Raw genomic sequence first — 17,204 nt, 5'->3', positions numbered from 1 at the left:
AGATGAGAACGTGTAGAATATATTAGGAGGTTCACAGGCTGATGTAAAGGGTGTAGGAATGACTTTATTAATAAAATCGGTTTTCCATTCGGTGGACAAAGGTAAAGTCCGACCTACATGTGCTTTTCTAAGTGATCTGAACTTGCGCCATATAACGTCTAATTTTGTGTTAGGGTTTATTTCTTCGCAATACTTTTGCCATGAAAATCTCTTAGCCTTTATATATACTTTTCTAGATTTTGCAGTAGCTCGTTTTAAATTTATCAAAGTTGCAGGTGGAGGAGCACTTACAAATTGTTTCAATGCTTGTAATCGCTTCCTTTTTGCTTGAAAACATTCTTCATCGCACCAATCTATTTTAGGAAAATTTCGATCATATTGCGGTTTCCGTCGGGGACAGGCATAATCCATAACTTGAGTTATTATATCCACAAATTTTTCTTATTGTATAGTATATTGGTTTTGATATTCTTTAGCCGAAAATGTTAAGTCTAAAACTGAATTATATTTCATCCAATCTGCCCTGTTTACGCTCCACTTACGAATTGTTTTTTGTTTTATTAATTTTGGAAATTTTTGAGATGAAGTTAGCGTGATGAAACATGGAAAATGATCACTAGTTCGTAAACCAAAATCTATTTCCCACACAAATTCAAAACACTGATTATCAGATATTAAAGTTAGATCAATTGAGAACATATTGTTTCCATTTGGTGGTACATGTGTTGGAGATCCATCATTTATAATTGTCAAGTTATTATAATCCATCCAATCTTCAACTGTCTTTCCCAAAGTATCAATTCTATGATCACCCCACAATGTATTATGACAATTAAAATCTCCTGTTATGATAAAGGGATGTTTAAAGCCAGACAAAAGAGAATTTAGAGAGCTCTGTATTTGTTGCGAAGTACGTATAATGACAAACTAATAATATTATAAAGTAAGTTGTTTAACTGAATTTTTATACCGACCACTTCTACATTATATTTGGAAAATAAATCATGATTTGAATTAAACTGGATTTGTTGAAATGGTACAGTTTCGTGAACAAAAATTCCCACACCCTTATTTCCCACATTATAATCATTTAATATACTATGATAGTGAGCAATATGAATATTTTCTGATTTTAAACCCCATACCTCACCAACACAAATAATTAACGGGTGACACTCATCTATTAATTTAATTAATTGAAGTTTCCTTGCAGAAAAGGATCTTAAATTCCATTGTATTATTAATGGCAAGAATTTTCTTTGCTGGTAACACATTGTTGTTTCAAATTAAGGGGTGTCCCCGAAATCTTGTAAGTCTTGAATTAGTTTTAAAATCTGTACAGAAATTTCGTTACATTTTAATAATATTTTCCTAATATATAATAAATCATCACTTACTGAAATTGTTGTGGTAAGTTCTGCTATTAGATGTAGCAGATTTACTAGCGATTCTTTCTGAGAAGGACTCTCTGCTGTTGTCCGGCGTCCAATCGAATCTGATTTTCTATCCTGTTCCTTAGAGGAACACGTCTTGCTCACAGGTTCCCTTGTATTAGCCACTGCTGATGATGTTGACGCAATTTGTGGATCCTTGTGTTTATTTTTGTCCTTTATCAAAAGAGGTTTAATTGTTTTCCTCAATTGTGAAGCAGAATGCAGTCTAAAATTTTCCCCGTGTTGTTTTTTAAAACTTTTATAAGACCGGTCAGATTCTGGTGGCACTTTCTTCGAACAGAGGTTACTTAAATATGTGTCATTTCTTCTATTTTCCCAATCTGTAACAGAATTAAATCTGTTTGTAGTAGAACTTTCTGATGTGCAAGGGCTTTCCTTGTTTATTGATTCCTTTTTTATCTCGAGCAATTTAGGAAAGTCTTTAGCAGAGGTCGCATATGTTTGCTGTTTATTTCGTGGATCAATTCCAAAAAGTACTCGTTTCCTTGCATCTTGATAGGAGATGTTGTTATAAGCAATCAGCCTTTGTATTTCTCTCTCTTGCTCCCATCTTACACAAGACTTATCGGTAGATAAGTGGTTTCCCTTGCAATTAATACATTTAGGACTGGCATTGCAGATTCCATGTTCCGCTTGACCGCATCTATAACACACGGGAGAGGATTTACACTGTGTTTGTGAGTGTGAGAAACGGAAACATTTCTTACATAAAATCACAGATCTTACTTTTGGCTTCACTTCAAATATTTGCCTCTACAACTTCACTTCTTTTGGTAACTGTTGAGATTGAAATGTTACACTAATCAGTTTAGTAGGTTCTTGCCTTACTTCCCCCTCTTCATTGAAAAAAGTTTTCTTCATCCTTATTACGTCTATTATTGGAACTTCAGCTCTAATGTCTTCGATTATCTCGTCTACTGGGATGTCGGTAGGTACACCATATATTAATCCTTCTCTCACTAATAGACCTTTAGGGATTCTGGCTTCTAAATGGTATTTTTCCTTGATGAATTCATTTTTAGCAAATTTATTTGCATCATATGCTGTGCGAAATGTCACTTTTGCCTGCTTCAAACCACTTTGTTTAACGAATTCAACATCAACCTTCTCCTTACACAAATTATAACCTAATTTTACCGTATTCAAGCTCTGTGATCCAGGTAATGTACTGTCCACCAACACGATATATGGGCCTTGATGTCCCTCGTAATATAAAGACATATCATATGCCTCATTTCTATATTTAGCAACACCAACCTTTGTACTTGCACTTACTTTCGGATTTTTTGGGTTTTTCTCCACTTCAGGTTCCGTGCATTCTTCATTAGATCGACCTCTTTTGAAAGAAGTCTTATCACTAACTTCCATTTTCGCTAACTGTTCAGGTACAATCACATTCATATCACTCTGGATTGCTTGCATTACATTTTCTTCATTAATCTTCACATCCTGAGCCATCTTGGAAAATCACAAGCGTTTTTATTTCGCTTTTCTCTTTCACATATCAAATGTAAAATGTATAGAGAGATTTAATCTTGTAACTCTAGAACTATTATTCTCAAATCAAACTTCAATTAATTAGATCTCAAACTAGAAAAACAAACAATTCAACACGCTATTTACACAGAATCCAAAATATACCACCATCAGATCTCATTATCCTACTTCTAATTCATTCATTCATTCATTCCTTTATTTGGAACCTAACAGCTTTTATGCCGTTTTTTGTCCATAACAATACAAACACAATTGTTTTACAATAAAATTATCAGTCCATCCCCCCTATTTTACAGATATTAGATTTTTTTTTGAACATTTTGCCTTTTACAATTGTATGTTACACTTCCTTAAAAATGATAACAAACGATAACCAATTCTCACATCTGGATTAACAACTAAACTTAACATACTTGTTGGAAACTGAACCTTTAGATTATTTAAAATCCTACTTCTAATCCAAAGCAACATTCATAATATCTCTCACCTCACAACCCCACAATCAAATGTTTTAAGGTTAGTCCATAACCATAACAGACTACCAAATTGAACAAAACAAATTACGTCATCATAGACAATTAACATATTAAACACTTAAAATGATACAATAAGTGGGTGCGTATCAAACTTCTGTGAACAAAACAGTTTTAGAACCTGATAAACATAACCACACTGCGTTACATAATATTAGAAAACAGTACGGTCTATGTCATTGTTTTGAAGTTGTGATAGTCTCTGCCATAGACCTAATAGAACTCATTCCTAGTGTATTGACAAAAGTCACACACATAGCATTCTCTCTCTGATCCAGCACACTCCAGGTGGACCCACAAACGACACAACATACACATAATCCACTGTTCACCTTGAACATCGTTTGAAAATTTCCCATCACAGAACATACAGATGGCATCAGAGTCCTGTTGTTCGTGATCGCCATTACTGCTGAAATTAGAGCTAGATGAATCATCCCTAATGCTCATAACGTCATCTTCCTCCTCGGAATCTGTTGATTGCTGATCGACGTACTTCATTTTCTTTTTCTTGATTTTCGCTGCCGCAAGAGGAGTCTGCACAGATGTCTCTACTTCCGTAGGACTAATCATTTGCGCCAATTGAAGTTTCTTCTTTGTTGACTTAGCAGGTTCCTTATTTAGTGAAATCTTCAATGTGTTTTTGTATGGGGAAGATGTAAGAACAGCTGAGGAACCAGCCTTCCTTCCACGACTTCCAGCACTTTTCACAATTTTGGGAATGGGAGAGATGTTCCATGGTGTTACCCTCGAAGTTGAAGGCCCTGCCTCATCCGTTGCTTTCTGGGATGAAGCGTTGATGTCTGTAGTCAAATCTTCAGCAGAAGCCTCCATCTCTGCATTTATGAATTCTTCATCGGCAAAAATGTTGGGGTTGAGAGGATAAATCCCCGCTACCTTAAATCCATTCACAGCAATTGCCCCTGTTTGAACCTTTAAGTACGCATTCCCAAATAGTTCTGCAATATCAAAGTTGTTTAGGGGGCGTGAATTGATTCTCATCCAGAGGCGGATTTCTTCACTGTATCTTGCTTTCAGTGGACTCATAAAACTCCTATCTAAAGGTTGAAGTTTATGCGACGCATGTGGAGGAAGGCATACAATGCAAACATGATTCTCTCTTGCCAATAGCAACACCTCAAGATATCTAGAATGGCTGTAATGGCCATATAATATTAACAGTACAGGAGATTGCGCAGAGGGCTTCGTGTATTTGAGGGAAAGCCTGAACCAATCCGTGAAAGTATGTGCCTGAATTCACCCAGATGGGTGACAAGCAGCAATGGTTCCTGGGGGTGCACCTCTCAATAGTTGAGAATTCATGTTTTTCCTAGGGAAGATCATCATGGGTAGTACAGTCACGGACACTGCTGGGTTGTAACGATCCAATTGAAAGTCAATGCATTCATTACAATCCAGAACTGTCCGTGACTGTACATAAATGCCACTGGCACTGATACATGTGACAACCGTCACAAGTGCTCCCCTTTCAGCGAAACTAATCGATGCCATTTGCCGTTTACCTTTACAGGCCAACACATGGGGAACTCTCGACTGCACTATGGTTAACCCAGTTTCATCAACGTTAAATATTCTGTCTGGTCCATAGTTTTTCTTTTCCATCTCTTCTCCTAACATGTTGAAAAATTTGTTCATATTTTCTCTATTCAATCCCAGGGTTCGGTGATATGATGTTACTGTAGGTTTTCGGAAAGACAATATTCCTTTGTGACTCTTTAGAAATAGTTTCTACCAACCTTTCCCTGCACAGTGCTTTAAAATTGGGTGTTTCAGTCCATTTTGTACAGCCAGCTGGTATACCATCTGCCGCACATCTCTTCTCGTGAGACTGAAAAATTGTTTCTCCATGTTCAACCTTCAAGTCTTGCGCCTAGCACTACTTTCGTACCAAGCTTCTGCGTAACAGCATCTGCAATCGGCAAATCAGAGTGAACTAACCTGCATAATGTTATGTGTGGTAAACTGTACAGCTTTGACGTTTTCAGGAAGCCCATTACTTTATTTCTGCAATCAGGTATTACTCGACTCATGTTGTCATGGTCCCACTGCTTCCTTTGGGGTGGCATGTCTGAAAGAAGAATACAGACCCTATAGAACCTCCACTAGCATGTTAAGGTAGCTGTTATCGTTCCATTATAGAGGTTAACGTTCGTTTTTCTTTCATATTCCTTCGTAGGCAGTGTGTGGCGGTTCCCTATTAATGTGGCTGCCTGCATCAATTAGACCCACGGTTCGTTCTCTACTTTCACTGTAGCATTTTTCTACCTAAGACTGCGCAATATTCTCTCTCCTTCTCTTACGATTGAACAACGGGCAACAACGATTCTTTCATATGCCGACCTTAACCTTTACAGTGGGACGAGTACAACATGCTTTGTATCTGGTATGGTCTGTTACAGGACACGTAGTTGATATTTATTACCTAGACTAATGAATACATTTATTTATTATTATTATTTTATACTTATTGTCACTTTCCTTAGTGTTTGTCATGAAAATAATTAATGTATTCCTACAAATGAACATTGAATAGTAGAATACAAATATGGCATGCTGTGGGTACAAATATGGCATACTACTATGCCATATTTGTAGCCTCGCCATCTTTGATTTCCTGATCGAAATTTTACTGAACCCTGGCAGCACACATATGCTCATTTGTACTTCAAACAATAGCCTTTTAAGTGCACACACGGTTATTGCCACTTTGTTGCAACCAAATAAACTGCCGATGGAAATAAAACTTACCTTAAAACTTCGAAAAACAAACAACGTTCTCCTGTCTCACAATACACGTGCGATGCTCAACGCAATAACTCTCACAATGGAAAGACCTTCCAAGGGTTCGTTCCAGGAAACACCAACAGAGGGTAGTAGTTACCAGCAGAGATAATGCACCATGCCAAATTAGTACCCCTATGCCATATATCTCCCCTTTCCTCTATGCATTTACGTGTATATAATTTCAATTTACGTACCTGATACAGGAAATAACCCAACCTACATTTTGGAAACCACTGAGGATACTTAACAACCTCGTACGCAACACCAATTATGCTTACTAGTAAATATGCCTAGATCGCAAACGCCTCAGTTGTATTGAAGATACTTGCAACTACATAAAATTGTAATTGAATACAAAGAATTAGCGCTGGATCCATTTTTAAATTTGTGAACCAATAACAAGAATAACCAGGATTGGTCACTTCCTATGCTTTCCACGTAAATTTTGCGAACACCATGACGTCACAAAATGTAGCGTGCAGAGCCACCTGGTAGTTGTAGTGAAAACTAGTTCGTTGTCATGGCAACCTATTTGCCAATCAGATCCATGCGTTCCGCGCAATAACCCGCCACTTCTCTTCCTATTCTCGATATTTTCTAATAATAATGTGGACATTTGTCGTAACTTTAACACGGCATATCTACAAACACAATAGGAGTAAATTGAGAAATGATGATTTTTTAACATTTTTTCTTTCGGTTACTTCCGATGTTCTGCGTTTGAGGGAGACCTCTTAGCTCAAACACAGCAAATTGTAAGTGACTGAAGAAGAAAAAGATGCCTAAAAAATCATCATTTCTCAATTTACTCCTATTGTGTTTGTAGATATGCCGTGTTAAAGTTACGAGAAAGGTCCACATTATTATTAGAAAATATCGAGAATAGGACTAGAACTGGAGACCTCTTCCCCCAAAAAGAAGAAGATAAAGGAAGAAACCTATAAATATTTGTCTAAGGCGATAGGCATGTGAAAACCTGCAAAAATCCCCAAATAAATAATAATAATAATAATGTGAAAGACGAAAATATTTGCAATCCAATGTGAAGATTAAAATCGCCGACAAGTATTCGAAGCTCATAGGATGAGAAAGAGGTTCCTTAATAATTTAAGACTGGTTGGTGGAGGAAGCTTTTAATTCACACCCACACACATACATATTGATATGGTCTGTTTTAATTTGCTTTTCTGCTACTTTTGGCTATTCGCGAAAATGGGGACGCGTGATAGAAATTATTGATTGAATTGATGTTTTAAGTCCACTTTATGCACAGAAAGGCTAATCGGGACTGGACCTACAGTTTAAAGTGGGATCCGAACCACTATGTGCCTCCACCGGGTATCGAACACGGGACCCCTTGATTACAAGGCGACGACACTACCACTGCGCCATCGGGGGGACCTCGATAGAAATTATTGAATGGATACTCACAAACACCCATGGCCTGGTCGGATTCGCACCCCAAATCCATGGCGTCACAGCGCGATGTGCTAACCACTGCGCCACAGAGGCCGGCACACGCATTTGTTAATTTATTATGAAAGGTAACGTTCCCCGGGTATATAGCACCGTGCCATGTAGGCACTTTTAGGGGATGTGGGGCCCACATATTCTCCATCTTGGCCAATATCGGAAGTGAAGCGATCAGCACTATGCTCTGGCCGTCTTTACCGCCCCCTTTCCCTCAAGTACTCATTTAATTTAGACTGAGTGAGCCCCCGAACCGCTTAATGCAGGGACAAGTTCGGAAAAATTCCAACCATATATCACCCACCCAGGAAATCAATACCCGGTGCTGAGGCAAGCACCCCTACGCACCCCCTGGCATTTCAAGAACGGATAAAGCATTTGACAAAGTAGTTATTTATAATTGAATGGGCTGCACTTTACGACGCTGTACTTGATTGATTTATTTGACTTCGTTTTTCTGCCAACTTTGGCTAATCGTGAAGATGAGAATGAAATTGGCGAAGGACAATTACAAACACACAGGACATTGACAGGACACAACATATAGGCCCGACAGAGGAATATACTGGCTGCGAGTCCAGACACCAGAGCCTCGTTAGTCTGCAACAATGCAGTCCAGAATGTGGAAGTTGAGGTTGTCAGTTGGATGTCTCTAGAAAGGGTCAACCCTTACACCCCGCTCGACAAGTATTATTATTGTACTGTAAATGCAAAACAAAATCCTTCAGTTCTAAGAAAAAAAGCAAAAAAAAAATGACATGGATAAAATAACTCTTGTAACATTGAAAACGATTGAGGACAGTAGCTCAGGGGTTTGAGGCAAACCATGAATTCGAAAGAATTTGCTTTCAATCTCTGGTGGACATGAGTTACTGGTTTGAAAACTTGAGCTTGACCCCACCGAGACGCGGAGAAATGCCGCAACAGAAAGCAACAGAACTTCTGTTGCCTGCTTCCTATGAAATCAAATGGTGTAACGCCCATTACAGGGAAACACGCGGAACCGAAGCCGGAATTTCCGTGGCAGAAGTCTGCAGATTATCTCAAGGGTTATCGCCCACTGAGTTGCCGGAAACGGGTCTGTTGCGTTCTGTTGCCGCGTCTCAGTGGGTGTCAAGCTTAAGGTTTATTTCCGGATGAAATCGTATTAGATAAATATATATATTTTACAACTCCTTCAGCCTAGAAAGGTATGGGTGAGAAACGATAAAGACATACGTTCATTATACTAAATGTATATACTTATAATGCAGATAAATCTTTTTAACCCACTCCGTTCCCCCTCAATAACGGGTTTTCGAATATTTCGGTACATTTTGCATTTCAAACTCTACCAGCACAGGAGAGGATTTTCCTGATCTAATGTGACCACCATATCGCTAGAACGTCCGTCAGCCGAACTCCAAAGCATATGGCAGTGCAAAGCTTCGCCCGAGAACGTATTCAATATGACAATAAGGGTATCACATTAGACCTGGTCTCGGCAGAACTTTAACGCGGCAGAAAACGGTAGAACAAACAACGAATGTAAATAATTGTGGGTAGTCACATTGGAACCGAGCTACTCTGGCGTGCACGGAAGTATTTTACCGAACAAAATCATTTTTTTCCCTGCCAAATTCGCCATAAGAGTAGTGATGTGCGTTCTTTATATTTGCCTTTTGCGTTTGTTTGTGCGACTGTAGTGGACAATGAAAGGATTAATAATTTTTTTTTTTTTCATTTTGATCTTCGGCGCCCAGGGCCGACTCCCGCACATCCCTAGTTACGGTTCTGAATTTGACGAGACTAAGAAAAGCAGGTAGTGCGAGCGAAGTGAGCAAGAAAATTTTACGAAATGCACCTTCAGCCGTGACGAAGAAAGTGTGGGGCCCTAACTCCACACCCGCTATACGCCTGGTGAGGTTCAAAGCACAGGGGAACACTTTACTTTTTTTTTTTAATAATTAGTAAAAAATTTGAAGCGAGGGAAACAACTGCCTCTCTCTGCCCCTGCAGGTGACCTTGGTCATCTGGAAGAAAATAGAAAAATAAATACATGAAAACTAATTCCATCTTGAGTATAATTTTTTCCTGCTGCTCTTAGATTCTGCTACCCTTGTTTCTTTTTACTTCAATGTTTACCCCCCCCCCTTTGCCTTCCGTAGAATTGATTTCCGTCCAAGGTTGAGGGTGGGGGTAATGCCCATGTTCCCCTGTGGTTGCGCCACTACCTAGATACACCATAACATGTCGTTTACAGCTGATACATTAAAATGCATGTATCAGAAGCTTTGATCAATGGCGATCCCATTACACGGACATTTGTATTAATGTTAAATGATATTTCAGGTGGATAAATTATACATGATGCATTTTCTTTCTTGTGTAGTACTGTACCTCCTCATTACGGTAGTAGTAACTCCGTCGCCTTCTAATTAAAAGGCCTAGAGTTCGGTACCCGGTGGAGAACACTGTAGTTCGCATCCCATTTCAAATTGTAGGTCTAGTCCCGATTAGCCCATCTGTGCATGGATTAAACTAAAAAGAAAACAAAAAATAACCCTCAAACTTCTTTCTGTGTGTAGGATGCTTGCTTAGAATTGATATTTCTTGTCCGTTTGTTAGCCAAACATTGAAAGCTATTTTTAACTTATAGACAACTGCAGTACCTCACATGAAGCTCAATGTCTTAAACCAATGAAAAAAAGACAGGTAACAGTTAACCGTATAAGAATACAAACGAAATTTTATCGAAAGAGTCAAACATCTGAAAATTAAAATGACTTATAATAGTATGCGGTTAAGTTCATGGCCATTTCACGTTTTAATGAAATCATTCAAAATTGAAGGGTTACAACAAGGGACAAATTATCTGATCATGGATGATTGTGCTAATTTTCGCTATTATGCAAAAACGTCGCCATCTGTCAGTAGTTTTATTAACCGAATTTTGCATATGTTTTTAAGAGAGTCGAAATATACGATAAAGCAAAAATGTTGAAAAGTTAATACTCACAAATTATTCTTGAGAGAGAGCATACTTACTATTGTATTTTACCTTTGATTTGAATGATTTGTAATTTGGACAAATTCTACTTTTTAAAAACGAATCTGTACATTGAATTAACTTACAGAAAAAAAAAAGTAGTATGGTGTTTCTACACTTAGAAATTACGGTAAATTTTACATTTTTCTGTAAAAATTCAAGTGTCCATTAAATACAATGGAACCCAACCGTATATTTAAATTTTAAAATGCACAAAGATAGATAATGATTATGAATTGTAATTGTGTACACCATAAATACGTATATTTTCAAAAACTGAATCATGAAAATTACATCAATTACGCTATGTAATGCCAGTTTATACTTTAAAAAAACCTAGCAATTTTGTACACAATATATACGGCAGATATCCCTACACTCCCAGACACTACATTATCTGTGTTTTGCGGATGACACCGCCATATTTACAAACAATTAAAACTTAAGGCCGTGTCCGAAAGGTTCAAGACCGAACTTGAAGCGAGCATACTTTGAGAATGGTCTCGCAGTGCGGTCTTGAAATCATAGACTGGAAATGAAAATATTTCGAACTGCACTTCGACTGCAGCACCAGTTACAATCGGTAGATATAACCGAGGGCACGTTGGTTCTCCACGTTTTAAACACTTATTTTTCACCACAGAAATAACATAGCATTTGCAAATGTTCTCATACATACATTTCCACACATTAAAAGAACTGCAACAAACAACTTGCTGGCTTTCTACCTCCGCGATTTCAAACAAATGAACAACAAGTTCACTTGTGAAGTGACCAAGCCTGAAACTTTGATTGCTCTGCACTGTGGTCTCGATACCTCGTGAACTTGACGCTTTCGAACTGTACTACGTGACGTCACTTCCGTCAAGACCATACTTCAGTATGTACTTTGTCCACCATCATCTTCATTCGGTCTGTATTACACAATGTAATGGCAATGAATTGAAATAATCATGTCAATAAGCAGAGAACAATGGCTGCTTCGAACAAACATAGTTTCATTCCTTAAAGCAACACAGGATGTAGAATAAAAAATAAATGAAAAGTGTTGGTCAATTTGCCTTCCAATATCTTTGCCGTTCACTGTACCTTTCGGACAGAGCTTAAATAGCCTATGGCATGCTACAAAATGCAGAGGTTCTTACGAGAGCACAGAAGCTGGACAGAAAAATGGAGAATAAGAGTGAATAAGAATAATATCTAATGCTGATCGATTTGTCCCCAACATGAAGGTATCCTCCAGACATATGTCTTCCCTTCATTCAGAAACCCAACGAACGTATAAATGGTCAAAATTACTTCCGAAAGAGTTAAGGAGGCATAGTCGATATTCTTTCTTAATGTCTTTAGAAGCAGCCAGCCAGCTTTTATGTACACTGCTCCACAAAACTTAAGGAACACCAAGGGATTATGAGAGCAGCAGAGTATAAGAGAATATTTTAAATCTTTAGAATAACATTACAATAAAGTATATCTCTTGCACATAATCGTCCCAAGTTTATTTAAGCTTTGTCACGCTACACTGGTGTACGTAGAGAGAGGTTCATGAGGCTTCAGCCCCATCCGAAATTGATAAAAAAACATCTTGCGTTCATATGTTCGCAATTTCCGTGGAACACTTGGTTCGGAGTTGCTGTTTGTGGATGACAATTGACAATGCTCGCCCGAACCGCGCACATATTCTGTCGGAATTCCTGGAAACAAAAGACGTCACCCGTATTGAGTTGCCTGAATGTAGGGTGACCAGACGTCCTCTTTTATCCGGACATGTCCTCCTTCTTAGGTATCTGTCCGGTGTCCGGGTGGATTTCTTAGAAATCGGTAAATGTCCTTCTTTTTTGGAAAGAGTATAGCATTGAGCATAACACATGTGCTGCATCAAGAATGCTTCCACACATAACGCATATCACTTGCGGGCGCGTTAAGTATTCGAGAAATGCTCACCTAGCAACTGGGAGTTGAACACGACCATTTTCCCGACTGAGTCATTAGTGGGGGTGTGCGAGATCCAGAAAAGCCGATATCGAGAGCGGTAAAAAGAATTTCTCGTCCCGATCAGGGTTTCGGAGCGGAGCGGATCAACGCTCCGGCTGTTGCCCACACTCCGGAGCGCGGAGCGAGATTCTAAGAAATGGTCCGCTCCGCTCCGGAGCGGAGCAGCGGGAATCGGAAAATTTCTCGCTCCGCTCCGGACCGAGGAGCGAAATCTTAGAAAGTGGTTCACTCCGCTCCGGAGCGGAGCGCTACCTTGACACGCTCCGCTCCGGATCGGAGCAGAGGAAGTTGGAACATTTCTCGCTCCGCTCCGGAGCGATATTCAAAGAACTTGCCCACTCCGCTCCGGAGCGCTCTGAGCTTGGATACTACGAGTGTATACAGAAAACTAACGATCAAAGGTTCCGAGTACATTAGTAATTTTGTTTGTGGAATTTGTACGGCATTTGAAAATCGGCCGTTATTGTTGTTATAAAATTAATTATTAATAATGCTAACGCCACGGAAACAGTCCAGACAAGATTACGTCACTCACCTACAGTATTGCCAATAAGCAAGGAATAATCCTTACACAATACACCAGGGAAGGCACAATGAACCGCATACATACAACGCGCAATGTGTCAACTGTGAAGCGTAGAAGAAGCATGGGCGTCCGGAAAGGGGGGGGACGCCCCAACTGGAAAGTGAATGTGTACCTAAAAATTATATATTTCACACACAGTTTCATTTCAATCACAGTAATTTATGTTAATTATTATAAATTCGTTGAAGAAACCGGGTTCGATACCCGCTGGAGGTACAAGTGGTTCGGATCCCACTTTAAACTGTAGGTCCAGTCCCGCTTAGCCTTACAGTGCATAAAGTGGACTTAAAACACCAAATCAATCAATCAATCAATCGTTGAAGAAACATGATAATTTCAGACTGAAATAGTGTTTTTGAGAGGGCATCACTATTTTGGAGGAACATATGTGTTATTTGCCCCCCTGGAAAAACATTACCTTACTTGCCCCTCCCTGGAAAAAATCCTGCGGACGTCCATGAGAAGAAGTGTGGCAAAACTGGAGGGCCAGCGGTGTGGAGGAGGCAAGGGGAAGCTTCGATCTTCACTGGACTGTGTTCGTGAAGAGAGCGATATTATTATTATTATTACATTTTCAATATCACTTTTACTACTCTACTACTACTTCTGGGGACAATATATTTCAATAGCAGGTGTGTCACCTGTGGTTTTATAAGTTCAGAGAGAATGGAACCACTCTCTCATTTCCTGCCACCAGGGATCGCGACTGAAACTCATTTCGGATCAACTTCTGGTTCGGGCTAAGCACTTCGGCATATCGGCCCGACGTTACAGTCCACGCCGCGGGAGAAGTGAGTTATTCCGGAATATTGGTTCGAGTAACACTGGCGAAACTACTGCAGAGAATCCATTCGACCTTCTAAAGGCCAGGAGCACGAAGAGGAAAGGCGAAGCAACTTGTACGGAGGAAGATAAAAGGCAGACAGGTGTTCATGCAAAACACTCGCTGGTGCACGATTGCCATATCTAACTTTCTTTTACGCTGGTTATGTATGATACTTTGAATGTAGGGAAAGGGGAAAGTTTAAAGTAATTGGAAATTCAGGTCGCTAATTTTAACTTTTCGATTTTTGAATGTATGAAATTGAAAATCGGAATCATGCTTATTAATGTTACCGTAAACACGGCCAATCAGGAAACGTTTTAATTTGAAATACAGAGTTTTCATATCTAACTTTTTAAAAATCCTGACACTAGAAAGTTGAAAACCGGCATAACCAAAAATGTAATTTGCCACATTTGGTTTAATTTTATGAAGGTATAAAGTCGAAAATCGGAATGCTGTTTGTATACAGCCGAACAGGGGAATTTAAATAGTATGAAATACAGGGTTGTCATATCGATTCTTTTTCCCAATTTTAAAGGCAGGAAGTTGAAATAGGTATTTAATGGTCACATACGTATACTACTGCAAAAGTTACAAAATATCTGGTTGCCATATCTAACATTTCAAGTTTGTAAGCAGTAACCTGGAAATAGGCATGGTGGTTATAAGAAAATTGCAAACATTTTGGAAAAACGACGAATGGAATGTGGCTATATTTAACTTTCCGAGTCTAGAAAGCTAGAAAATGTATACGTATACAATTATTTTTTTTTTGTATTAAGTACGTTGTACACAGCAAACTGAAAGCAAGTTTTCAGTAATGAACAATGTGTAGTCAGCAGATAAGTCGAAACAAAATGTATAAACCTTAATAACCGTGATAAACACAAAATGTAATATTATCTACATGGATAGGGTCATTTCCTGAATTTTATGGTTTTATTTGGGAAAACAGGGCTGCGAGCAATACGTGCCTTCCTCACTGATGGCATTTGATTTGATTTTTATTACTTAGCTTTGAATGGTTATTGCGACGATCATAATGAGAGAATTGATAAATATGTACCGAAAAAAAAGTAGTGCCCTGTACCCCGATAACGTAGAGGTAACAACGTCGCCTTGTATTGAAGGGGCACTGGGATCGATACCCGGTGGAGGGACATCCCACTTTAGGTAGGATTTAAACTGTAGGTCTATTCTCGATAGCGTATTGTTGAGTCTTAAATCTACCAAAAGTCCATAACAAAAGACACCGTTTCAACGTATGTTGAATGTGTAATTGCAATGTAGTGTATATTGTGATAAATTAATCCTTAAGCAAATATGCATTTGTAATTCTGTTTAACAATAAGAGACTTCACTTTCCTTTACATCTATTCACAAGAGCTTAAAATACAACTTGGAAATTCATTTCCAAATAAACAATCCCTTATTCATATCTATTACGTATGTGTGTGTCTGTGTATGTGTTTTCTGAAATCTGGCAAAGTCCTAATAACGTATTCACTTCATAAGTGTCTATTACATAACAGAAAGCATCATTGGGTATTCAATATCAGATGAATAACGAATTCCATGGGAATATTTCTGCGAGTTCGTGGTTGTGAGTTCAGCTCTCAACGACAAATGGTGTTGGTTTGACCCGCGTTAATGTCATTGGTGTTTCCTTTGTGTTTGTTTCTCTATCACAGTATATTTCTTTCCCATAGTTTCGGTGTCCTATTTTTTTTACCGACTTATCTAGACTGTTTAAAATTACTGATCATGAGAAATATACGATTAAAGGCAAGGCAAAGGTAATAGTCCGGAAAAGACAAATTGAAACTTATACTTAGTTGAAAGGACAATTGGTCATTGTTGATTACAATTATAGAAATAACTTGATCGAAATACTTGGTTTTCTTTTACATAGATTTTTGTAATTCTTTTTGTGCACCTTTCTATTCCTACTTGAACAGGTACACTATAAATAAAAAGTCGGCATGGTTTCCTTCAATTCATTATTACAGTATAGATCTCCATGATTCTCGTGGCTTATGATGCATAGAATTAACAATTACGGATTTTTCTTTGTTTTTCTTGTATATTGATTTAACAAATGTAGTCACCTTATAATTCCATTAACCGAGACTGGTTGGAATGATTTCTCCATTCGCATGGACGTCCGGAAGGGAGGGGGGCCACGCCACCCGGAAATGAAAGTGAAACAAGTACATATTTCACGCATATAATTTCATTTCAGTCACGTATATGTTAATTATTGCAAGGGCGTTGCAGGAACATGATAACTTCAAACTGTAGAATTTTTTTAAAGGGAGTAATACTATTTTGGGGAAATTCTTCCTCATTCTGCCCCCCTCCCTTGGAAAAATTCCTTGCTTGTCCCTTCCTGGAAAAAATCCTGAAGACGTCCATGTATCAGCAGCGTTAAAAATTTCATTAAATATCCATACACCACCGTTGACAATCACACATAATATGCATGTAATGATACAAGAGAACACAGCTTTTAAAGACTTCTTTTTATGGCAGTGAAGAGAAGAACAACACGCAAGAAATACTTTTAAAAGAGAACAATCTAGCCAGAATTGGTGTAGCATAATTCTAATACAACTGGCAACACTTGATCTGTCTGACAAAGGCGATGTCTCTACCATGTACGGATAAGTCGAAAGCAACGTACAGCGCAGCGAACAAAGTTTTCAACCCCGAAAGCACACACATACACCCTCTTCCCCTCTTGAAACGGGCACAAGACCAATGCGCTAGCCGATTGCACTGAGTCACCTGCAAGGAACACGGAATACGGCACAAAACGAAGCTCTGTGTTCTATGGGTGGGGGGTCATACAAATCCGCAAAGCAGAAAAACTGATTGCTTGAAATTATTCGTAACATTCAAACTCTTATATCTAAAAGTCACAATACAAAATAGTACATCTCAATACAGAAATACTATTTACGTAATTCATATTTCAACTTACATCAAATGAACAATTTACGTACTATAG

This window comes from Lepisma saccharinum, chromosome 5, assembly GCF_977018435.1.
Source record: "Lepisma saccharinum chromosome 5, izLepSacc3.1, whole genome shotgun sequence".
Classification (NCBI taxonomy): Eukaryota; Metazoa; Arthropoda; class Insecta; order Zygentoma; family Lepismatidae; genus Lepisma; species Lepisma saccharinum.
This window is presented reverse-complemented; position numbering follows the sequence as displayed.